The sequence below is a fragment of the Callospermophilus lateralis genome, chromosome 5, assembly GCF_048772815.1.
Source record: "Callospermophilus lateralis isolate mCalLat2 chromosome 5, mCalLat2.hap1, whole genome shotgun sequence".
Lineage (NCBI taxonomy): Eukaryota > Metazoa > Chordata > Mammalia > Rodentia > Sciuridae > Callospermophilus > Callospermophilus lateralis.
Genome location: NC_135309.1, coordinates 93,909,123 through 93,935,101, shown reverse-complemented (window position 1 = coordinate 93,935,101; position 25,979 = coordinate 93,909,123). Strand labels below are relative to the sequence as shown.

At 37.6% G+C, this 25,979-nt stretch overlaps 1 protein-coding gene and 1 pseudogene across 1 annotated transcript in view; one reads left to right on the top strand and one right to left on the bottom strand.

Annotated features, from left to right (window-relative positions):
• Adgrv1 (adhesion G protein-coupled receptor V1) overlaps window positions 1-25,979 on the top strand; it is a 522,757-nt gene that overhangs the window by 484,063 nt on the left and 12,715 nt on the right. The gene's annotated exons all lie outside the window — the stretch shown is intronic.
• Window positions 25,553-25,956, bottom strand: LOC143400017 (developmental pluripotency-associated 5 protein pseudogene; annotated as a pseudogene).

Genomic DNA, 25,979 nt, shown 5'->3' with positions numbered 1-25,979 from the left:
GCAAGGCACCAGTATGTGACCTATGCCTTCCTTGTAGCCTCTCCCTCACACTCCGTGCTAATCAGGGAAGAAAACTTTTCCAGTTTTGTCTTTCACAGATTTTCTACACTGATTTTTTTTTTAATCCAAGTCGTTTTTAGAGTTCTTGGACCCCTTTTGTGAACACAGTCTGTAATAAACCCCAGCTCCCAGGGTGGCCTCAGGATGATCCATTCTCCTCAAGTGACCTCAAGTCCATGGCTGACCTGATAGAGGAGGAGGGAAAGGCTGGACATTCTGGAACTCTTCTGGACTGGGGCAAAATACTGGAGTCCACCTACCTCAGAACTGTAGCCCCTTAGCCAGCACATGTCCATGTAGCCTTGATATGTGAGGAAAAGGAGCATGTCAATGTGAGCCAGACCAGATCCTGCTCCTCTGTGCTTGTCAATATGCGGTATGTTCATGCAGAAGAGAATAGGACGCTGTGGGACTGGTATAGCACAGGGAGTGAAGGGGAACACTGTTCCTATTCCTCAATTGTAAGACAAAGTCATGGAAATCAAAAGCAGAGGCCCTGACTAACCAGGCCAGGGGAAATGTTGTGCTCCTCCCTATTATTCAATGAATGTGCCCATCCCTATGCCAGGCTATTGGAAATCTTCACCAAAAATAGAAGCAGTGGACAGTGGTCCAGGGGCTGGGATGGAGACAACAAACTATTTTTGTTCCAAGTGGAAGAAAGAGGCCAAACAAGAGATTAAAAACAGGGACAAGTGAAAAGAACTTGTCAGCTCCCCAGCTCATGGGTGTGTTTCTTTATGGTGTGAAAGTCGGGCCAGAAGTCTGAAGAACCGAGTCAGGACCTGAAGTTTGGCTTAATCTGAGTTGTAGTTCAGAAATGTGCAGAGCATTTGGCACACGAGCAACCTGCATGCCCACTGTCAGGCCCTTCTCCCTCTCTCTTTTTTTCCTCTTGACTTTCTTTTTTCCTTCTTTCTTCAGTGGATTTTGTTTCCCAGAGAGGAAAGGATGACCTCAGCCAAATATGAGATACAGGCTCATCTAATTAAAATTTTTGTTTATTTACTTGTGATTTTGAAAGGAATATGAAGCACACTAGAGAGACATTTGTGTCTGGAAAGAGTTGAGCAACTCCAAAGCTGTAACATGCGGCAATTGGTTAAAAATTGCTAAATTATGTTTCTTTATTTTTCACAAAATGTCAAATGTTGTTCTTTAGCTTCTATAAAGGTCACTATGGCTTAAAAAGAAAAGAAAAGAATAAAAAAAAAATGACCAAACTTGGACCATTAACTTGTTATTGAACTTCAGAAGTGTTTTATTTACCAGTAAAGTTAAACCTTAAAATGTTTTTGTGACGCTGAAACAAGAAGAGATGAGATTGCAATTAATGACTTGCTGCTAACTTTCCTCTTCTTTATGGGCCTTTCAGTGAAAAACAACAAGGAGAACGTAGTTTGGCAGCCAGTTACTTATGATCACTCTCTGGTTGTTCATATATGTGCAATAAACAACCAGGAAGAGGGGAAGTTATAATGTTTTCCTCATGCTTTTCTGACCTTACATGTTCTTGAACAGAATATAGCTGTGGGAATAAAATTCTTTTAATGAATACATTTCACAGTGGCATTTACCAAATGGTAACCAGGGACTTGCTCTTCCAGCAGAGAAGTCATTTTTTTATAATTGATGATGAACGATGGAGCACACACACGCACACACAGGAAGAAGAAGAGAAAGAACAATTTGTTCAAAGAAGCTTTCTGATAACTGTTGTTATTTATTACTGCAGTTTGTGCTCATCATAGTGCATTGAGACGCCATAACTCTATTGGGGGAAATAAAGTGAAAATAATAAAATAGCATTATTTAATAGCATGAAATCATAAATTTCTATTGAATTGAGCCTTTTGACCCTATTACAAAGCTGAGTAGTCTAGCAAAATGTAGTCCAGGAAATGATTATTGTCATTATTGTCATGACATAGTTGTGACATTTTAAAAACAGAATATACACAAGTTTATCTTTGGGAGCACCCCACCCAGCTCCCATGTTTGGCTTTTTGTTGTATTTGTTCTGGTTGGTTTGGGGGTTCTGCTTTTGTTTTCTGTTTGCTTGTTTTTTGCTTCTCTTGCCCCCCCCCCCACCATGGTTCCCTAACTTGCATCCTTTGGCTGAGCTTGTCTTACTGTTAGGTAATTCCCTTTGAATGTTTCACAGTGCTAGTTTCAGAAAGGTCTCTTGCCAGGATATTGGTGTTTTCAAGAGGGACTCCCAGGCCTCCTGCCCATCTTGCCTTCTCCTGGAGATAAAGCAAACATGCCAAACCCACCTGCCTTGGCCATCTGCCTTCCCGGTTGTGGGAATAGCAACTATAAGCTCTCCACCATATGTCCTAGGTTCAAAACCTGGCTCTTTCACTTATCAGATCTATGATCTGTGCATTCCTGTGCCTCAGTTTCCTCATCTGTAAATTAAGAAAGATAATGACACCTATCTTACAGGATTGTTGTGAGGACTGAATGAGACGACAATGCATGTAAAATATCTGATAGGATGGCCATACATAGGAAGCACTCACTGAACGTTAATTATTATGTTACTGCTATTATTCTTGTCTTAGTTCACTCAGGCCTCTATAACAAAAATATTGTATACTAGATAATTTATAAATAATGAGCTGTTTATAGTTCTGGAGGTTGCCAGGATCAAAGTGCCAGCAGGTTTTGTGTCTGCTGAGGACCTTTTTGTCAGAGGTGCTGTATTCTGTATATCTTCACACGGCAGAAGGAAAAAGCTTCCACAGGGCTCCCTTACCAGGGCTCTAAGCCCCTTCCTGTGGGTGGAACCCTGTTAACCAAGTCATCTCCTAAAAGCAGCACCTTTTAATAGTATGGTTTCGTCATGAATGTTGGAGGGACACAAACATTCAGACGTAGCAATTCCCAGTATGACCATCCATGTTTTTACACATCACATTTTCTGAATTACTGTGTAATTACTCTTTCACTCTCTGAGCTATTTGCTGTACTTAGAGTTAGACGATACTTAATTTTTATCTATCTACCTACTTATATACCTGTTCTATTCCAGGAACTATTTTATGTGATCTGGATAAACCAGAAAACTGAGAAAATACTTTCCTACTAACAAAACTGACAATAATGCCTGCCTTCGAGAAACTTATGTTCTGGTATGAGAGTTAGAGGTAGAAGGAAAATATAGACAAAACAAATAAACACAAGAGAATTATGTAGCTTGTTAAGAAGGTAAGTGCCAAGTATAGGAGAGTGCAAGGCAGGGAGATGGGCTGCATTTTAAATAGGTGGTCATGGAGGCTCTTTGAAATGGCCTTGCCTAGTGGCCTTCTTTATGGAGAAGGAAGCAAGGAGGGCCTCAGTGTCCACCTTCAGTTGGTTTGACTTTCTTTTCTGAATCACATATGTGTTTTCAATTTTCTTCCACATTTTTATGTATTATTTCTGAATAGTCATCAGGGAGTTTCATTATCTAATTAATACGACAAAGGAAATGTCTCTTAGACTCAGATCCTTTGGTCTATTTTTGGCCTTTATCCTAAAATTTTTCTCTTCTCCTTACTTTCTAGTATATTTTGAGTTTATGTCTCCAAAAGCATCACAAAATTAATTTCAAAAAAAAAATGTCTTTATAGCTCCGCTTTTCTCTCACGTGGAAGCTAGAAGGAAAAGAAAAAAAAAATCATGAAAGTAGAAGGGAGTCAGGGGGGAGGAGAGGAAGAGAAGGAGGTACAGGAGAGTGAAATTGATCAAATTATGTTCTATACATGTATAAATATGCCACAACATAACACACCATTCTCTATAAATGGTACATACCCATAAAAAATATCTGTCCTGTTTTCCCCTCCCAGTTAAGTGGGGTTAATAGTAGGTCCGTTATGTAAGATTTTATTTTAACTTTGGCCAGTTTAGTATTGCTGCATCAAAAGGAAGTTAGCATTGGCTTAACATCACTTAGCAAAGTAGGTGCAATGTGAGCAAAACTAGACCAAAAATACTTGAAGATTGAAAAGTCCTGGTGGTGAATTTAACATGCCTGTGGAAAAATCCTTGACTTCTAGTGCAGACACCTGAATTAACATGATAAAAGCGACAAGGAATGGGACAAAAGCAGACTTCATAGTAAAATGTAAAAGGTTTCCCCAAAAACTCTGTTCATAACAAACTTTAGCATTTAAGTTACAGGGTCAGGAAGAAAAATTTTCGATTAGTTGATTTAATTCGGAGAAACAACACGAAAATATGTAAATGTAAAATTTTCTGTAATGCTCTCGTATTTGAATTTGTATGAGTTTTTCAACTAATTTATCTCTATATATATTTTAATTATTTAATACTAAAATGAATTATCACTTCAAAAGTGAGGTTTAAAAATCTCTAGAACTTTTCTGTCCACATTTGTGTGAGACAAACGAGTCATGGAGAAGAGAAAGAGAGAGAGAGAGAGCCAGGCAGGCCCTCAGAGACACCCGATTTCAGCTGCTGTGCCAGTGTGCAGCGCAGACTTCAGAGTAATGAGTTTGGGAAGGCTCTGCAAGACCAGCAGAGTAGGCAGAGTGAAGTCACAGCTGCTCTTCTCCATTTCCTATTGCATATATTCTCAACATTCAGGACTTGCCTCTCTTGAATCAATCAGAATGTTACAGGGCTAAGGCATTCTGGGAAACTGAGGCAGTGCAAACACACCTCCCTTTAGACCCCGATTCTTGCAATCAAGTCAGAAAGATCTCAGACATGTCACTCAGAGTAACGAACACTGAGTTTATTGAAGGGATGGAAAAAGGTATAAGGGGACACTCTCAAAGGAGGGAATGGGTCCTCTTCAAGAGGAGAGGGACAGCATGTCTCTCCTGCACTCCAGTTTTATTGGGAATCCCAGAGAACTTTCCAGAGAATCCCACCCAGGTCCACCTCTTGACATTTGACTGACAGGAGGATGACATTAGACATTCAAGTCCTCACTGCCATGACAACTCCTGTTCACTTTGTTTCATGCTGACTGGTCTTAATTGGATTCATACCTGGAAATTCTGACAGATTTTATGGTTAGGAGGAATTATCCTTATCTCCCTGAGTTCTGGGATCTGGTCTGTGAAAAAGGTTACAAAGCCTTCCCCTTCAGGGTAACTTAGGTTTGTTTCTCTTATCGACATTTTTTCGGGCCTGGTTTTCTCCTGCAGATTGGTGAGGAATGTGGCATATCCTGTCCACTTAAGCTGGGCAGGGTTGCAGGTAAATTGCTTCTTGGAAAAGAAAGGAAGTGTGGGGGGGTCAGCATAGTGGGCCCATTTTATAGAATTATTCCCTTAACCTTCTGTTCCCACCATTCACATCTGTCTGTTCCCATCAAGAATAGACAAGCACAGCCATTGACATTCTCTCAGCCCGTGTGAAAGTCTTTTAAACTGAACTGCTGACATAATGTGCAAATACTTGTCTTTAAAAAGCTCATGTCATTTCCTTTTGGTGGTGTGTTAGGTTTTCATCACTGTGAACAAAACTCAACTGATGAGGAGAAAAGATATATTTTGGCTCAGGGTTTCACAGGTCTCAGACTGTGGTCACCTGGCTGGGGTGTTTGGGGACCTGTGGCAAGGCTGTACATCATGTGACAGAGAAAAGCTGCTTGCCTCCTGACAGCCAGCAAGCAGAGAGACGCAGGCCTAAGGTCCTAGCATTCCCTTCAAGGACACACCCTAACTTCCTTCCTCTAGATTCTACCTCCTAATTTTCCACCATCTCCCAGTAGTGCCATCAGTTGAGGAACAAACCTTCAACACATGAGTTTTAGATGACCTTAAGACCCAAAATGTAAGAAGTAGGTCATATATAATACATTTGTTAAAAAAAAAAAAGTAGCCATTAATACCAGGTCATCCCTTGGTATCTGTGAAGGACTGGTTTTAGGACCCAATTGAGAATATTAAAATTTGCAGATGCTCAAGTGCCTTTTGATATAGTATTTGCATATAGCCTATGTACACCTTCCTGTATGCTTTAAGTCATCTCTAGATTATTTGTAATACCTAGTACATATAAGTGCTATGTAAATAGTTGTTTTATTTGACAACTATTTGTCTGAGGAATAATGACATGAAGAAAAGTTTGTACATATTTAGTACAGATGCAGTGTTTTCTGGAACTTTTTCAATCTTCATTGATTGAATCCTCAGATATAAAACCGGCAGATATGGGGAACCATCTGTAATTCTTTAAAAGGATCAGGAATATAGTCAGAAGATACAGTGAAAGCTGTAACCTGTAGCATCACATCATAGAGTTATTAGAGTAAATTACATGATTCATGAGACTGCATTTGAAATCCCTAAGGCCCAGAGAGAACACAAGTAACACTAGTCTTTGGAAATCATAGCAGAAAGTTAAGGATTTGGATCATAGGGGCCTAGTTTGAATTCCACATGCAGTACCATCCCTAAATCCTGGTAAGTGAAATGTGTCAACATAAGGTGCTTAGCCTGTTGCTTGGCACATAATAAACAGAAAAGAATAGCTTCAATATTTAGAAGAAGGAGAAGGAAGAGGAGAGAAGAAAATAGTTTTATGGTCTTAAATAATTCTCCAAATTTATTGTGAGTCTGTGTACTTGGTGCTAGAGTTTTAGTGGTAACTTGATCAACAAAACATGGAAACATATATCACAAATTAAATTGGCTGTAACAAACAGTGATTATACTCATAGATAATACAGAGAGGTTTTATTTCATTCCCACTCCTTTTGACCATGCTCTTATGTCCATATGTAATTCTCTTCCCCTTTTAAAAATGAGCTTAATTTTCGTCAGAATCCAGCTGTAACTGTACCACTTCCTTGAGATCATCTGTACCCTTCCTAGTTTACAGTAATCTCTTCTGATGCCAACCCCCACATCATTGTCTTCTGTATTTTTGCTCCCTTGGCACCTCATTCAACACTGCCTAGGGCTGTTCCCTAACCAGTTCCCTGAAGACCCACTCTCTCTGTTCCTTTGTACTGCCTGTAAAGCTTAATTACAGGGCTGGCAAAAGGTCCTCAGTAAATTCTTGTTGAATTAAATCTCTTATTCGAAATCTCTAATGCCTCTACTCCCCTCCCACAAATCCCCTCAATTTAGGGAATCTCTTTCTCGAATGACTAACAAATTTTAGCACCTCATCCCAAACTGACATTTTTAAATTATTTACATGCTTCATAATTTTCCAGTGTGTACTACCAAAACAATGTTTATATCAAAAACATATTTAATTATCCAACATTTTTCCTAACAACTGTGGTACTAGCCAGGAGCATTGGCCCACTTAGAGGAGTTGAAATAGCTAAAGGTTACGTGCTTTGCCTCAAATAATAGACTTGGTGGTAGGGTTAGGAATGGAAATGAGGTCAGCCCCCCAGAACAGTCTGGTGGCCTTGAGCAACCAGGAAGGTGAAGTCGGTGCCTCACTTAACTCACTAAGTTTACTGGAAGTGCCTATTTTTCTATGTGCCAAATTCAGTAAGTCATGGAGCAAATGTTTATTTTGCTATGCTTTGAAAAGTTGCTTTTCTTCTTGTAAGTTTTCTCTGTGGAAGAATTCCAAGATATGACTTAATCTATGTTTGCAGCATTGAACTAGAGACAGGATTTGTCCTGTAACTTGGCTCTGTAATTTCTGGACCACTGCTGTAGAAAGTAGGAAGGGTGGAAGCAAAAAAAGAAATACCTGGTGTTTGACTCTCCATTCAAGGTCCATTCTTCCTGTCTTAGAGGCAGTGAACAACATACCTAGAGTCCCCCTAACATCTCTAGGTAGGCATCAACTTCTCAGAACAGTCGGGTGTTTGCTCAATAATTATTTCCAGAATGACAGTAACCAAATAATTCCCTCAGGTTAGAGATGAACTAGACATTACCAATATGGAAGCCCATCCCCAGGCAGAGCTATTTGTTATTACCCCTTAAATTTCTTCTGCAGGCTTCTTTAAGCTGAGACTTTGTGTTTGTTAAATTATAATAATCTCAGAGTTTTAAGATACTGCAAGGGGATTGTCAAAAATAGTTTATAACTTAGAAAAAAAAATATCACTTCAGCTGGCTAAACCATCCATGTAGTCGTACGTAGGTAGACAAAGTGAAAGCAAGATCTGATTGACAGCTTGAATCCAGGAAAAGAAATTAGGAAGCCGACTTCATAGGAGACACCAGAACTTGCCCTGAACCATTTTAATTCTTTTTCTGTTTTCATAATACAATTTTGGGATGCTTTCAAAATCAACAGACTGTCATGCTGTTGATTCACAGCCTAAACAACCTTGTCAACCCTTTCCTAAATAGTCACTCTGATTCTTAAACTTGCTAGAAGTATGCTAGCTTTACAGGTCTTCAGAGTTTTTCATGCTGCCTGGAAGAATAACTCTATAACATTGTTTAAAATATAATCACACTGCTTAGTGTTAGAATTTTGAACAATCAACAGGATTTGTTTGGGGTTTACAATGCAGTCATTGGGAACCATATGGCTTGTTTAAGTCAACATCTGTGATTCCCTTCAGTTAAATACTGAAAATAAAGTGCTACAAGAAGATTTTATTCAGTCTCAAATCCAAAGCTCCATCACTTTTTTTTCTGTTGGTTACTTTAGCACCTGATCCTAGGTAGAAACAGTTTCTTTTCCTTCCATTTTCACTCTCAGCTGTTTCCATGGGTTAGGAAATTTTGTAGAAATTTTTGAGTTGAGCCACTCAGTGCCTTGACGTTGTTTAGAGGTTTGTTGTTTCACTTTTGGTTGTTTTCTGGGTCCTCTTTCTACTAATAGAGCAAAAATGCATTGCAGTATGGCTGTTAGCTTGCAGGATGGTCTTGTCATTTACAGTGAATATAAAGAATAGAGATCCTAAAGCCAGCCAGTCCTGACCTGCTGAGCTTGGCACTAAATATTTTAACTTCTGTTTTAACACCTATGAAATGTCTACAGTAATAACTTATGTACAGAATTGTTATAAATGTGAAAACATACTTATTTATTACTAATTATTGACCCAATATAATACCTAAGACAATCAGGGGCACAGAGCAATGATAATAAATTAAGACTTCTTAGTGATAATTTCTTCCCAGCCACTGAAGGATAAACACAGCTTGTCCTTATCCAAGAGTTCTAGAAATAATACATGTTCACTATTTAAATACTTTTCTATAAAAAGCTTTTGTTCAGCAAAGAAATAACCAGCCAAACAAAGAGACAACCGACAGAACAGGATAAAATATTTGCAAATTATACTATATCTGACAAGGAGTTAATATCCAAAATATATAAGAACTCAGACAACTTCATACCAAAAGAACAAGTAACCCGATTTAAAAATGGGCAGAAACCTGATTAGAAATTTCTCACAAGAAGGATGGCCAACAGGGAAAAGTGCTCATTGTCACTAATAGCAAGAGCAGCTATTAGCAAAAAGATAAAGGATAACAATTGCTGGCAGGGATGTGGAGAAAAGGGAACCCTTGCACACTGTTGGCAGGAATGTAAATTAGTATAGCCATTATGCAAAGCAATATGGAAGTTCCTTAAAAAATTAAAACTACAACTTCCATATGATTGATGAGTCCCAAAGGAAATGAAATCACTATGTAAAAGAGACATCTGCATTCCATGTTCATTGCTGCACTATTCACAGTTGCCCAGAAAAAAAAAGTGTCCATTAACTAATGAACAGATAAAGAAAATGTGGTACATATACAGAATGGAATACTATTCAGCCATGAAAAGAATAGAATCCTGATAGTTGTGACAACATGGATGAACCTCAAGGACATTATGTTAAGTGAAATAAGCCAGGCACAGAAAGACAGGTACTATGTGATCTCACTCATGTTGAATTTACACAAGTTGATCTCATGGAAGTAGAGAGTGTAATGGTAGTTACAAAGGCTGGGGTGTTTACAGGGAATGGGGATGCAGATATGGCCAGAGGATAAATAATGTACAGTTAGGAGGAATATATTTCAAGAGATCTCTTCAAGAAAAAGGAAAAAGAAGTTTTGTTGTTTTGTAGCAAAGGAGAAACACAGGGGGGACTCCTGTCCCAGAGGTTGTGATTCTGCCCATCAGGAGGACAGAACTTCTATTTTGTCTCCCCTTGGGGTTTATTATAAAGTAGGTTAAACCTATAAATTTACTTTCTGTGAACAATTGGTCCATTTCCTTAGCGCACACCACTTCTATTGTAAATTAATATTTGGGGAGAGAATCATTTTTCTGAAGCTTTTGATGAGTTCCTGAAATATGAAATTTTTTTTTGTTTTATCACAACATTTATATATTATAATGTGATTACTCTTGTCTGTCTTTTACTGAGCTGCAAACTTGAAGCCCAGGTGCTGTGTGTTTCATCTCTGTGTTCCAAACCTTAACAATGCTTTTCTCAGTAAAGGTTGAATGATTGAATGGATCCATGAATGAACAAACAATTGAATGAATGCTAAGAATAACAAAAGTCTTATTATACCTTTCCAACATATTGCCATATCCCAAATTCAAATGATTCTTCTCCACCACTCCAGCCACCCTCCCCCAAATACACACACCCTGGAAAAAAATAGTGATAACGTGGAAGCACATTCTGCCATTCTTTGGGCAGGCTGGCACTACTTCCATAATGATCTTTCCTGTGTTCCAGTACTTAGCACTTGAATCGTCATTCTTTGATTTCAGGCAAATTGGAAAGAACAGGATTCACTAGAAAATAAATGTTTTCTTTAAATTCCTGGAGGATTATTATAAAAACAGTGAGACAAAGATTCTTCAATGTTGGAAAAACAAAGCAAGACTTCTGTAATTAAAACCAGAAGACATAGTATGGATGAGAGAAAACAGTAATCAGCCTAAAAGAGAAAACGCCTGGACTTAAAATACAGCCATGTGTCGTCTAACAATGGGGATAAGATCTGAGAAATACATCATTAGGCAGTTTCATTGTTATGAGAAAAATCATCATCGTGTGTGCCTAAAGAAGATGGCTAAGATGTCAGTAGGTGTTATACACTTAGGGAACCACCATCATATGTGGGGTCCACCATTGATATTAAGTGTTGGTATTTGACACTTGGTTGTACTTAATTTTCTCTAGACTAAGAGATGGATGTAAATTGTTCTGGGCATTTTAAAATCACAATGATTTAGAATGTTTTGCTGTTGCATTTATGAGTTAGAACTCTGAAATTCATTTCCTTTTTTATAAGCAAATATAGTTGACATTTATTTACTAGAGGGGCTCCGTCTTCTCCAACTCATGATTTTTGATGTATGTAGCAAGAAGATCAGAAATCATTATTGAAAATATATTTTAAAGTGTTCTCTTCCTCTCTGATTCTCTGTCCTGCAGGTTATAAGCCAAGCTGAGTTAGAAAGCACTTTGGAGAGAAGGTGGAGTTCTCCTCTATCTGTGGGTTCTGGAGTTGCTTGCCATTCTTGGATTCTCCTCTATGTTAATGTTGGGCAGTCTATGGCACTCTTGTTTTCTCTCAAGTATATTTTATAGGCTGCCTTTATCTTTGGGAACATTGTAGATCAAAATTTGATCTTTTGTTTTGCGGGCTCAAAAATAACTCGGTTTTTACAAGGCTCCAGAAAGCTGATTCACTATCAAATATCCATGGTGTACTAAATTACAAGGGATTTGTCTGTAGCTAACGAAATGGACCAATTGCTCACAGAAAGTAAATTTATGGGTTTAACCTTCTTTATGATAAACCCTAAAAAGAGACATGCAAGTATAAGTCTGCAACTGCATCATATTCTTAAATTATTTTTTAAAAGTCAAACTTTAATTCTAGAAAGACTATTTTTTGATATATCTATTTGACAGCACAATGTGATTTTGCAAATGAAGAAACTGGAAACCTGGGTATTCTCTGTTTTTTGGCAGGCTGAGACTAGAGTCCAGGTCTCCTGGGAAGAAATTTATGTAGTCTTCATGAGCTGAGCCCTGCACTGCCTCCTGAATCCTGTAGTGGGACTGGGGTCAGAAGTTGGAATTAGACATGGTCCGATTTTTTTAGCAATTGTATAATTAAGGGGAAAAAAACACTAAAAGAAGTATTTCTATTAAGCCTAAGTCATTGGATAGAGCCCCTTTCTCTCCACTTTTGGGGAAAGGGAAAAAGAAGTTTTTAAATATAAAAAGAAATAGTACATCAATAAATCAAGTACCTGGTTCCCTAGTCAGTGAAGAATAATCTACATGCTTGCTGACTATCGAAATGATCATTTGTCATTGTTTACCAAATACTTTTCTTTAGACTATAGTGTTGACTTTATTTTAAACTACTTACATCAATATCAATGTGGCCTTAATTAGAAGGCCTTTCAGAATTTCAGGAAAATTTGAGTTTCATAATATCTTTATGAATCATAATTTAGGTTATTTCTGAAAAGATTTCAACAGGTAGATTCTCACCATTTATCATTCAAAGGCATTTATTAAATAAATGACTACATTAGATTTTGAGGGTTCAATAGAGTAGTAACAGGATTCTGTTTGTGATTCACAAACAGAATGCATGAATCACAGGCTGCATTCTACTGTGGGTGGCAGATTTGAATAAGGTTATCACACACACGTTGTTGCAAACTGTGGTAAGTCCTAAAAGAGAACCGTGCAGGGTGTTGTGGAAGCCTAAGGATAAGGATGCCATCTAACAGGGAGGACTTGTGAGGAGTGAAATCACCAGGCCCAAGCAGGAGTATCTGTCCTAAAAGAGGATTCCAGGCAAAGAGAACAGCACTATCAGGACCTGGCCACCCTACCTGGGTAATAAACCTTCATGGATGATTGAATAAATCAATTTGCAAAGGCCTTGAGGTGGGGAACTTAAACTGAGAACTAGGTAGCTGGATTTGGATAGTGAAGTAAGGGTGTCAGTGATGGCCTAAGAAAGGTGGCTAGAATCCAGCTCATGCAGAAGCAATGATATGTAAAGATTCAGGACTTTGTCCTCAAAGTAGTGGCTAACAATCATTAGATGATCTAAGTAGTGAATGAAGTTACATCTTCTATTACAGACACTTATTGCAGAAGAGGAAGTAAAGAGAGCAGTGATATAGGGATTTTTGTCTGGGTGAAGGTGTGAGATGGTGGTGAATTTGTCTAGCATATTAGCAGAGTATCTGAAGACAAGTTAAAGGTTCCAGAGTTTTTTTAGAGATGAAATTGACTTGCCTGTTGATGGGTTGGATTGGGGGCTGCAGGAGGAAGGAGAAAGGGGGTCATTGCAAGTATCCCAGGCCATCTGAGTAACATCAGTATCTATAAATGACCTGTCTGGATCTTTCCAACTCCACTAACACTACTTCTGCACCCCACTTCTGAGCTCATCCTGAAGTCATTTCACTCTGCCACTAATCTGAGATAGTTTACTACTCAAATACAAAGCAAGCAAACCCCCTGTGCTTCAGCTACTCCACACTCACATTTCCAAGCCTGCAAAGGAGAATCATGCTCTTAAGAAAGAACTCTTCAGAAGTCCCAAGCCCCTCTGAAGGCTCATAGGAGGAAGGATGATAAAACTTAATGGAATTGTTGGAAGATATGAACAACAATGATTGCAAAGTCCCTGATATGGTGCATGGCACAAAGAGAAATATAATGAGATAGAATCCACCTTTCCTCTTTTTTGTGCTGCTTCTCATATCTTATATTTCTAGGAATCCCACCTGAAACCTATATGATTTATTACTATAATAATTGGGTGTTTTTTATTATTATTATTTATTATTATTATTATTATTATTATTATTATTATTATTACTATAATAATTTTTTGGATTTGTGTTTAGTGGTTGTGCAATCACACAACATATTAAAAGTGTGTGCCTGCTGTGTATGGTGGCACATATGTAATCCCAATGGCTCAGGAAGCTGAAGCAGGAGGATCACAAGTTCAAAGCCAGCCAGCCTCGGCAACTTAGTGAGGCCCTCTTAGTGAGTTATAACTTCAGTGAGTTGCTATCGCTAAATAAAATATAAAAAGGTCTAGGATGTGGCCCTGTGGTTAATTGACCCTGAGTTCAATCCCTGGTACCAAAAGAAAAAATAATAATATTGATATGTACCTACTGTCAAGTAAGCAATAACTACTTATAGAATCAAGAGCATGTCCCTTCCCTAAACCATAGCTACCTTTAAATAAAAAAGACAAATGTCCATTATATCACTGACTTCAACTTCACATACTAAAGATTTATTAAATCAGAAAGACCTAACTACTAGAATCTCAATCCTATTAATTTTACACATATGTGTTCAGCCTGTGTCATGAGTCTCACGGGAATGGCCACTACTTCTTTATGTGCAGACAATTACAGGTGTTCACAAACCATACAAAGTGCCTCAGTCATCTTTTTGGCATGGTGACACAGACTCACTATTTTTCACCAATAAAATAAATATTAATGAACTGCTTTTATTACTTTTTAAAATTGCTTTTATTAAGAACATTTCCTTATACAAATCTAGAATATTTCCTTGTATTTAATTTTTTTTCAGAAAACATGGGGATATTGTTTCTTTGTCATATAAATCCAACATTTTTATTTGTCCTAAAAATTATAACCTACATTAGCATAATTTGGCAAAATATACATTTTTTTAATGAGTGTGGTGATTTTAAAGTCAAGATATAAACCACTCTGTGCACAAAAGACTTACAAAATTACATAAAGGAAACCAAAATTCGGGGTTTTGTATTTAGTTCCTTAATTTTAGAAAATTTTCTTTTTTAAGACATAGTAATCACCTTATATACTTAAATTAATATTATTTTTAAATGAATAAAGTAGTAAAATATGACATAATTTTACATATACTCCTGAGAACTTTAAACACCACTCACATACAGAATTCAGCTTTTATTGCCTGTATGGTAATATACCTTTCATCCTCTGCACCTACAGGTGTTTTGTAATTTCAATTTAACAGCCTATAAAAATCTGATTATAATCAGAGAGATTAATCCAAAGAACTGCAACAGCATGTTCTTAAGGAGGAATCACACTTTAAGTGTTGGACTTATGTTTACTACTGATTTATGTGGAATGTATCATAGATTTCATGTTGTAATTAATAAAATCTAAACTTTTCTCTTTAAAAAATTATGGTTATAGGAGCAGCCCCTATAACTATAGTTGTGGCTCAGTGGTAGAGCGTTCTCCTAGCATGTGGGAGGCACTGGGTTTATCCTCAGTATGACATAAAAATAAGTAAAGAAAATAAAGTTATTTAAAAAGTCATCTTTTTTAAAAAAAATGTGATTATATACCTTCATACCTATTTACTTGGGATTTGTCATGGAAATAGCTGCCAAAGACAGCACTCCAATTTAAGACCTCCAAATTTCTTGAGAAGATATCATATGGACAAGGTGCAGATGGCACAGGTAGACCCATTTCTTAGTGAAAATTGAGCCCTTAAAGCCCATGAGCTCTTTGCATAGGGATCCTAGATTTTCTTGCCCTCATTTTTCTAGGCCTTGTAGTATAGACTTTTTGAACTTCATATGTTCACTCATCTACTCAACAAATATTTTTTGAAAATCTTAGTATTTCCGAGGCTTTCTGCTGGACTTAACAAAGGTGAAGAAATCCAGTTGTCTTGCTTGAAGAAGTTCAGGCACTGTGGTGTGATGCAGGAGACCAGCTAGAAACTGGCAGTTAGGAGGCAGCATAACAAGTGCTGTGAAAGGGGCTGAGCATGTATGTAGCTCAGTGGTAGAGTGCTTGCCTAGCATGCATGAAGCCCTGGGTTCAATCTTCAGTGCTGGAAAAGATAATAATAAAATAAGTACTGTAAAAGGCTAGGACTCTTGGATCAGGTTTTCTAACCAGTACAGGGTGGTGGGGTGGCCAGAGAAGTATCCCTGCATCTTAGAGGAAGCTGAGACAAAAACAGTTAAAGCAGGACCAGTTGGATTGTGGGAGGAAGATGAGCAGAGGGAACAGCAAGTCTACAGGGCAAACCCAAAAAAGAACATGGCATGTTTGGAGGAGCTGTATGTGACGGGTAGTTCAGTACACCCCAAGTGTGGAGTCTGAAGAAGGAGTGGTGGTGACAAACAGGAAACATACCGCAGAAAGCTTATTAGTGGGTTACATACTGTTCTCTACTCTGAAAGTGTTGGGGAACCACTGAAGCATTAACAGCTGCCATCTTGCAAAATGACCCTATGTGAAGGAAAATGGTCAAGAATTGTATTTAGAATCACACTAAGGCAGCCCAGCACTTTGCATTGCTTTCTCCTCCAGTTCTGGGAAAGAGGTGCTTCTTAGCTGTGTAATGCATTTAAGTATCAAGATCCGCTTGGCCTTCCGATGCTTCCATGTTTCTCAGAAGCAACAATCCCCCTTGACTGGCAGGAATGTGATGAAGTACAAGGAAATAAATCAGTCATATTAAGAATGAGGTTAACTTTGTGCAAATTCTTTTAGCAGTAAAAATATCACCTTAACTTTACAAAGCAGGTTTATAGTCTGCAAATATGTACCTTACCTTTATTTTATTTGAGCCTCATAAAAATCCACTGAAGGAATTGGTATTTATATCCCCATTTTCCTAATAAAAAAAAAAAACTAAGATTCATAGAAAGTATTGCTCAATTTAATAATGTTTAACAGGCAGCAGAACTGAGTTTCATTTCCAAGATAACTGACTTTAAATCCTGTTCTTTCCAAGAGATAGGCAGTTTTCAATCAAGAAAATGAACAAAAATCCTTACATTTTTTGTTAAATTATCAATTACAAGAATTGATCACTCCATTTTCTTAAAGATTAGCAGATAACGAAGAAGGTCCTAAGACTCCAAATAGAAAGCATTATAATGCCTATTTCTCTGACTTTGCATCTGTTTTGGCATAAGGAAAAGAAATACTCTATTTAAAATCTATTTTTAAAAGGGAAAACAATTGATTTGGTGTAATGGTAATTAAAAGAGGTACAGCCAGATATTTAGTCGGTGAGATAGTCTCACATGTGAAACTTATCCACTCTTTATAAAGTTTAAAGTTTCTGCTGAGAAAGAAATCTGAGAGTGAGGCCCACCTCCTGGCAGGCATTCTGGGCTCAGGACTTCATTCACATGCCTCGCCTTTTGAATTCCAGTGTATGCTGTTGGAAATCAATACCGAATCTCTTACTTCATTTTATCAGTCACAGGAACCACACAGTAAACACAAACTTTTAAAGAATAATATGCAGCATTATTTTGTTGAAGAAAGATAAAATAGTTGGAAGGACATCACTAAATTTAGATAAAGCCTTCCCTGGACCCATCTTCCTTTACTGATTTCCTCTACAAGCAGTAGTCTGAAGTCTGGGGAGTGGAGGAGCTCCTGGTAGCCTCCACGCCTAGACCAATGAGTGGGCATGAGATGCCTTGAAAGAAGGACACTGCCTCTCTGAAGCCTGCAGTGTACATCTCCAGGCTATTACACATGAATTTGATTCATGATTAAATAACACTCAGCTATTACACATGAATTTTAATGAACCAAAGATAGGAAAGCATTTAAATTGCACATCATCCTCATGTAAGAGAGCTGGGTGAAACCTGATTTTTATAAAATGAAATTGGCACCTCTGCTTTTACAATGTTGGGTGCTCAGTGAGCAATTGCTAGCTTGCCATATAATACACTGTCATTGCCAATAGCATGAAAGGAGGTGATGTTAATAAAAATGCTGACTCAAGAGGCTAAACCCCAAATCCCAAGCCAACCAGAATGTTCACAGGCAAACTAGAACTTGAAGTACCCTAGCAATTGCCCAACTATAAATCCAACCTTCAGTTCTTATTCCAAAACCCTGCTTACACATGAAAACATTTCCTTACATAATTAATGAGTTGGGGGGAAAAAATTCTCTAGAAATTGTAGTTTCAAGGAAGTTTACATCCAATATTGAGTGGTTCTTTCTGAGTGTTAATATTTGGTATATAAAAAATTTTTTTTGGCTTCTCTATATATTTTTTCTCTCTTCCACAATAAATATGAACTTAGTTTGCTTTTAATTTTTTTTTATACTAGGGATTAAACCCAGGGACATTTTGCCACTGAAGCACATCCCCAGGTCTTTTTATTTTTAATTTTGAGACAGAACCTAAGTTGCTTAGGGCCTTGCTAAATTGCTGAAGCTGGCCTCAAATTTGCAATCTTCCTGTTTCAGCCACCTAAGTAGCTGGGATTATAGGTGTGCACCACTGTGCCTGGCCTTATATTTTTATTTTTTTAAATCAAAACATTCATAGATTTTTAGAGCTTTGCTAGTAAATCGATTATGACATACCATCAACGGAGAAATCCTAGTGTTCTTATTTTCTTAATAAGAAAATTGCAATAAAAAGATCTTCAATGACTTGTCCCTACAAAACAAGCTAAGAATCATAAGAAGAGAGTATATGAAAACAGTAACATAATATTTTCCACAACATGTATTCTAATTCTTAATATCTGGAATCATTATTTATTTCTGGTTAGATACTCTATTATCTGAAATCTATCAATGCAAAGATTGCAAAGACTATGATACCTCAAGAAATACTTAGAAAGAATTGCAAATTAAGTTTCTTAAAGTTGCAAGAATACAAGCTTCTGATCACCGTGCTGTGAGAATTCCTTGATTAAAATGTTTTGAAGTCCAAACTGGCAAAATTCTGGGAATCGTCTACTGGTGAGACATCTCAGTATTTGCAATGTTGCCAGTTGTATCGATAAACTTCTTATTTTCCCAGAGCATAAGTTAAACACACAGGGTTTTAGTATAGCAAATGTGGAGTTTTGCATTTGTATAAGTGTCTACATGGTTTATCATTATTTGGAATTGATTCATATGAGAATGTTCCTAAAACAAAGCCATTTAGATCATCTTTGATATTTAATTTGCATTATAATGAAATCAGTGCTTTCCTGAAAGTGTGCTAAATAATTTTTTTTTTCTTTTTAAAAGCAACATACAAGTTTTAGGAGTTCAATATATGCATCTTTAGCTGACTGACTGCCTTTAGCACCTTGTGGACAGGAAGAAATCAGGAATATCAAAATTGTGCATTTCCAGAAGGGATGCTGGTGTCAGATGTGATGTTAGAATTTTCAGGAAGGCACACCTACATTGGTCTTGCGTTGCAGAGAACACGAGATATGCAGTGTGACTCAGTATTTCTCTTCAGGTGGAGCATTTGATTCAGTTTGTAGTTTAAAGGAATTGAACTCTGTGCTACACAGTCTTTTGCTCTAAACAAGAAAACTAAAGATCAAAGTGGGTGAGGTAGGAGGAGAAAACCTTCCTACCAAGTGTGAAGGGTTACTGAACAGGCTGCTCTAATGTCCTGAGTCAGATTACTCTCCTAATCTCAAAGGACCTTTTCCTTGACACTGCCACATACTACATATTTTGGTTTATTCTCATCTCTTTCTCTATCGTAATTGTGTTTCTTCCATATGCATCACTTGCATCTGAAATGAACAAACTCTTCTTTCTCATTGATATCTGTTCTTCACAAGCCACCTCATCCTCCTGGAACAGCATCTTCTCTTGGCTGCCCTGATATAATTGTGGCTGTTCTTTTTTTTTTTTTTTTTTTTTTTAATCTGACTTGCCAGACAAGTTAGTTGCCTTTTGTTTACTTCTTTGGTCATTATTCCTGTTCGAATCCCCCAGCTGTATTTCATCCTGAGCACTCAGCCTTTTTCTCCATAGAGTGTCTTCCAAAACCACACACACACACACACACACACACACATGACTTCTGCTTTCACCATTACACAGCTACTTTCCTCACTTCCTTCTCCCCTCATCGCCACTCTGGTACTTAAAATATTTTCCATATTTTCGCTTCAAACATGTATGAGCTTTAGCTTCCATGATAAAGTCATGTCATATTTCTACTGGCACAATGTCATCCAGTTTTCCCCTCTCATCATCATCATCAGAGACACTATTCCTTACCACTATCCAAACAACTTTCCATAGAATGATTAAGTGGGATGTCTGAACACTATTTTTTTTTCTTTTGGTACTGGGAATTGAACCCAGGGGTGCTTTACCGCTGATCCACATCTCCGTCCCCTCTTTTATTTTTTATTTTGGGTCTCACTAAGTTGCTGAGGCTGGCTTCAAACTTATAATCCTCCTGTCTCAGCCTCCTAGAGTCACTAGGATTAAGGGTGTGTGCCACTATGTTCGGCCTGAACACTAACTTCTAAAACCTTGTTTTCAAAAAGGCCATTTAAAGAATGCTGATTTTAAAAAATGATGTTTTAAAGTACCTGTAATATTTAAATAATCACAGTAAAATTTAGTAGTTTTATAATTTTAAATAAAAAATATTCTTCTTATTCAAAGCTTGCCATAACTCAGTTATTTTCTCCTCTTTGTTAAAACTTTTAAAAATTATTCTCAGATTTCCAATCTCTTCTACATTCTTTAGTCCCATCTCAGTACTCTTAGACCTCCAGTCTCCTCCCCTCAGTCTTACTATCCAACTCGATTTGTACTTCAGAAAATTTTCTAATCTAGGAATTTTCAATGCAGCAGGGTTTCTGGAGTTAGAAGTTTCTGTTCCTGTGACTTTTTAAAAACTTGATTTACAGTTCTCTCTCTCTCTCTCTCTCTCTCTCTCTCTCTCTCTATATATATATATATATATATATATATATATATATATATATATATATATTTAGCTGTTGATAGACCTTTATTTCATTTATTTATATGTGGTGCTGACAATCAAACCCAGTGCCTCATACATGCCAGGCAAATGCACTACCGCTGAGCCCCAGGCCCAGCCCAGTGCCTTCTATCTAGATGGAGAAGTCTGACACCTGATAAGTAGCATCATGACTGATTGGAGCGCCACACTTTGAAACCCCCAGAAACATGGAGAACATAGAGATACTCAGAGATGAAGTGCTATAACCAAGACTGGAACAAAAAAAGGCTGAAGTACAGGGTTATGTCATCTGGCCATGAGGTTATTGAGGCATGAGCTCATCATTATCGTGGATATTTATCACACTGAGAACTTTGACCAAATAGTTCTTGTGCCCACAAGCAACACAGAGAAATATATTCATAAATTACACATACAAAACTTGGTTGTATAATAGGGACAATATGTTATCTGTACACTGAGTATTTATGACAAAAATAAAACCTATTGAAATGTTCCTAGGAAATATAAAATTTAGAAATAGATACTTATTTAAACCTAAAAACTGAAGACCTGCTGCTTTCCACATATTTAGTCATGAACGTGACTAAAGCCACAGACTTCTGTTTTGACTTTACTAGTTCTGAATAGATAAGTTATCTATTCAGATACATTATCTTTTCTTTAACCTAGTAAGGAATTACAGAAGAACTTGACATAGTTTTTGGAGAGTATTTGGTAATTATTTATCCCATTCAAATATTTTTAAAAGTTCTTGAGCAGTAACTGCTCCCCAAGATTCCTAAGTGTTCCAGTTGTGCTTACTAACCAACAAATACCAAGGTAAACCCACTTGTTTCCTTTCTTTGTATATTTAATACACAGTTGGATTATGGGTTCTTATAAATAAGACTATTAACAAAAGTAACTTTAAATATTAAACCTAAGCACAATTTCAAAGATGAATCAATTAAAGATGAAATTCCTACTTCTCTCACACCTAAAAAGAAATACAAATGCCAAGACACTGCATTTGTCTTTTCAAGTCTGCCATTGGGATGAAATTCATTGTCTGCAGCTAAATCACTGGTGGTGCACAACAGCGGCAGGTCAGCAGCCCAAGAGCAGGTGGAAGCCAAAAGCAAGGGATCATGGAGAATGCCCAGGGGCATCTGAAGGGGAGGGCAAGACCATAAGAAAGAGTAGCTAAAGTCTGCAAACCCAGCCCCAGTAGAAGAGCCAGAGATAGCCAGTGGAAGCCCCAGTAGAAGAGCCTGACAGTCACCGGAGGGAGGGTTTAGCACACAGCAGCCCCACCTCCAGCCAGACACTACCCAGAGGAACAGAGACCTGACCATGAGACTTCATTCTCCCACGAAGAGTCCTGGCACATGTGACATGTAAAACAGAAAGACTGAGCGGAACCAGAAGTTGTATTGAACAACTCCTGAATCATCTGGCTATAGTTTCAAAAGAATTAGAGGACTAAAACCAACACATGCCTCAGACCTGTCTGTCCTCACCTCTCCTATTCTCTCTCACTGATGAAAATTTAAAACCGTTGTCTTTTATTTAACAAATATTTCTTAAGCTCCACCTACAAGCTAGAGATCACACTATAAGTTTAAAAAATACAATACAGTGAATTGGGCGTGGTCTCTTACTTTTTGGAAGTTTGCAGTTTAATAGGAGTCATCCTTGCTCTTCTATCTCTTTTTAAACCCAATTTTGTAATCTTTGAGCTGCAGAAAGATCAGTTCCAATGGAGATACCATTTATTCTGAGTGTCTTATTCTGCACTGTTTCTGAAGGATGTGACTGATTAGGAAAGCTCATCTGAAACCTAGGCATCCCTCACTAGGAGTTGTTAAGCCTTGGAGAACTTGTAAAATGATCTCAGAAATGTAAAACCCAGGTGAATCACCTTCCTGTTTTAACTACTTCTCCCCTACTACTGCTTCATGTTAAATTTATGCCATGGTACTATGGTACTGATAGAAATTATTGAGATGGCAACCAGAATCTCCTGTGCTTTTTTTGCTCCTTAGTGATTTGAAGAGTACTTATAATCATTTAGACTATCATTTGTGTTTCACTGAATGTTGGATAATAAGTTTTAATTTCCAACTCAAAAGAAATGCAGAATTGCCAGGTGTTGTGGCACAAACCTGTGATCTAAGCTACTCGTAAGTCTTAGGCATAAGATCCAAAGTTCAGTTCAAAGCCAGCCTGGCTATTTGTGGAGACTGTCTTAAAAGTAAAATATCTGGGGATATAGCTCAGTGGGTGAGCACTTGCCTAGCATGCGCAAGGCCCTGGGTACCATCCCTAGTACAGAAAGAAAGAAAGAAAAAAGATAAAAAGAAAAGAAATACAGAATTGGTCTTGATGAGGATCAATCCAGATATAATCTAAAGACTTTTGAAAACATTTTTCATGATTGTAATAGGAGGACCAACAAAGTGAAAGACAGTACATAGAAAGAATTCTCTTCCTTTTAAGCCTTTGTGGTAAGGAATAGGAAGCACAGATGGATTATATATGTCCTGCTTCTGAGACAGTTAACTTGTTACTTGGTAAGACATTGTTGTATTGATGAGCAGCTAGAGAGCAGGAGCCAAATGTCTTTTCCTTGCTTCTCAGTGCCTGATGGGTAATCAGCAATATTGGACCGAATAAGTGAGACTCCAGATTCTCTCTTAGAATTCCTTTCCAGATCAGCATACAGATGAGAGCTTGCGATCCAACAGTGTTTGGAATGGGAACTTGTTTTTAGTCTGAGGTCAGAAACCTCCACAGCTGAGTACTTTGGATAATGAAGGTCCTTTTTCTATATTTGCCCAGCCTGGTCTGGACACAGGCACATGTCTTACAATCTGCATTTAAACATTCTTTCCTTTCCATTTTAATAGTGTTTATGTTTCCTGGGGCACATCTAAAAGTTTCAAAATATTTACTGTATATTTCTATGCTTTTAAGAAAAAAAATACAGTTTTCACATGCAAGTTATTTTCAGCAGGCAGTTCCTTTCCTGAAGCACAAAAGGCAAGATAGAAAAACAAACAAGAGAGAGAATGTGCAGTTTTAACAAATGGGTCCTTAGAGATGAGTTTTAAAGCATGGGTTTTGTTTCCTGATCCAGCTTTTACCCGATCACTTCACAGCACTTACAGAAATCCTGAAATAAATCAGTAACATTTGCACAGTTTTTAAGGCTGACAGTTTAAATTTTTTCCTGTTTTGTCTATTGCTGTGGCCAATGCAATTAGGTCATAGCCATGTGAAAAGTTAGTCGTACAAGAAAAAATTTGGATGTGTATGAGTGTTTTCAGGAAGATTTTTCTTCTGCTACTACTCACAACATCATTTGGACATGAAGCAAATTTACTTACCTAACTTAGAATATTGTTTCCAAAAGAACAAACAACCCTAATAAATAAATGGTAGATAAAAATGAAAACAAATGTTTATATGGTTTAGAGAAATGGCTTTCAAAAATATTTTTAGCAAATACACCATTGATTTTAATTTAATAATACCACAACCCAAGAAGGCATCATTTTGAAAGAAAGGGGAGAAAGGCTTAAATTATCACAGTATTCTAGAAATGGCAGCAGAGATCAAATGCTAGTATGTGTACCTTTTGTACTGTCCTCTAATTTCATTTTACATAAAAATTATTTGCAATTCTTAAGCCTTGGGTGTTTTCTAATAGACTTTTTACTATTTATACCCATAGATAAAAGTTTCAGGTTCGTGGGACTGGGGATATAGCTCAGTGGTAGAACACATGCTTAGCATATGCAAGTCCCTGGATTTAGTTCCCAAAACAAGGGTGTTGGGAATTCAGGTTCACAAGTGTATTGTTGCTTCTACAGTATTAGAAATATTAGCAACCATGGGAGAGTACAGATTTCACAAAATGAAGACACTTATTCATGTTTTCCAAAAAATCTTGAGGTTAAGTCTTTGGTCTTTAATTAGCTGCATGTCTTGAGTATATCTTTGTGTATTGATTTAAGAATTCTGCATCCAAAACGTAAAACACCAGGATGAACAGATACAAAAGGCATGATTTAACACATTTATTGGCTGGTTGTAAAGGTCAAAATTACCAAGCTTTATAGAAGCATCATTACAAGTATACAGTGGACCCCTTGTAGAAATCATGAAGGAGAGCCAGTGTGGAATGTCTAGAACACAAATGCAGAATGTGAATTGCTATCTGTGACGTCAGCATAGACATTGTCAAGAGTTTGATCAGATTGCAAAAGAATTTAAAGGGTCGGCAGCTCTCGAAGAATGCATAAGATAGCTTTATTATTCTTACATAACATGTACTGAGAAGCAAGGCATGCTAAATATTAAGCAATCCAATGAATTCCTCAGAGTCCCTACCCAGTGATTGTACTTCCAAATATGATAAGTAGGTGAGACACACAAAGGAAATTAGGAGGCTCAGTTAATACTGCCCTTCCAGATATTTACAATATGAGTGAAGCATTTGATACTCCCACTTCAATCATTTTACTAAGAGAGAGGGTGAGAGAAAGTGAGATAGATGGGAAAAGATGGTCATTTTATAGAAGGCAAAAGATTTGTTTGCTTTTTTTTTTCCTCCCTTATTTAAAACTTTGTTCTTTCATTAGTTACCTTGGAAAGAGAAATACACATTAAGACTCAGAGCAAGGCAGAGACTCCAAAATACTTGGTTTTCCCCTACCTCCTTTGTAGAGGTTATAGCAGAGTTTAAAACAAGCCTGCCCCACTCCGGCTCTTGCCACAACCTAATTTCTAACTATGGATTCCAATCACATTGGCTGGAAATTAGCTTCACTTCATCCAAGGGCCTAATTGGAAGGGTATTCATGACTTCCTCAAGTTTGAGCATTCCTGGCTTCTGCCACTGGTGCTGCCACTCAGTCAGGGATTGAAGCATCCACTTGGTCTGGGGCTCAAAAGTGGGAGCCATAAACCACGACCTTAGGGGATCTGAAGATTCCAGAGCCTTCTGCTAGAGCATGGCCTTCCTCACTTGCTTACTGTAAGGGATTCAAGATCCATGCAGGCCGGCAGAGGAGGGCTTCCAGCAGTTACATTTGGACCTGGAACATCTCTGGATCTCTCAGGTCTTCCAGAACTTTCACCCACAGTGGAATAGCTTCACATTTTGGAAATGCTCTCATCTTGAGTTCCTGGAAACCAACCACTGTCTTGCGGAGGCGAGTCCTAACCATGCCAAGAGGTTTGTTTTCTAAAG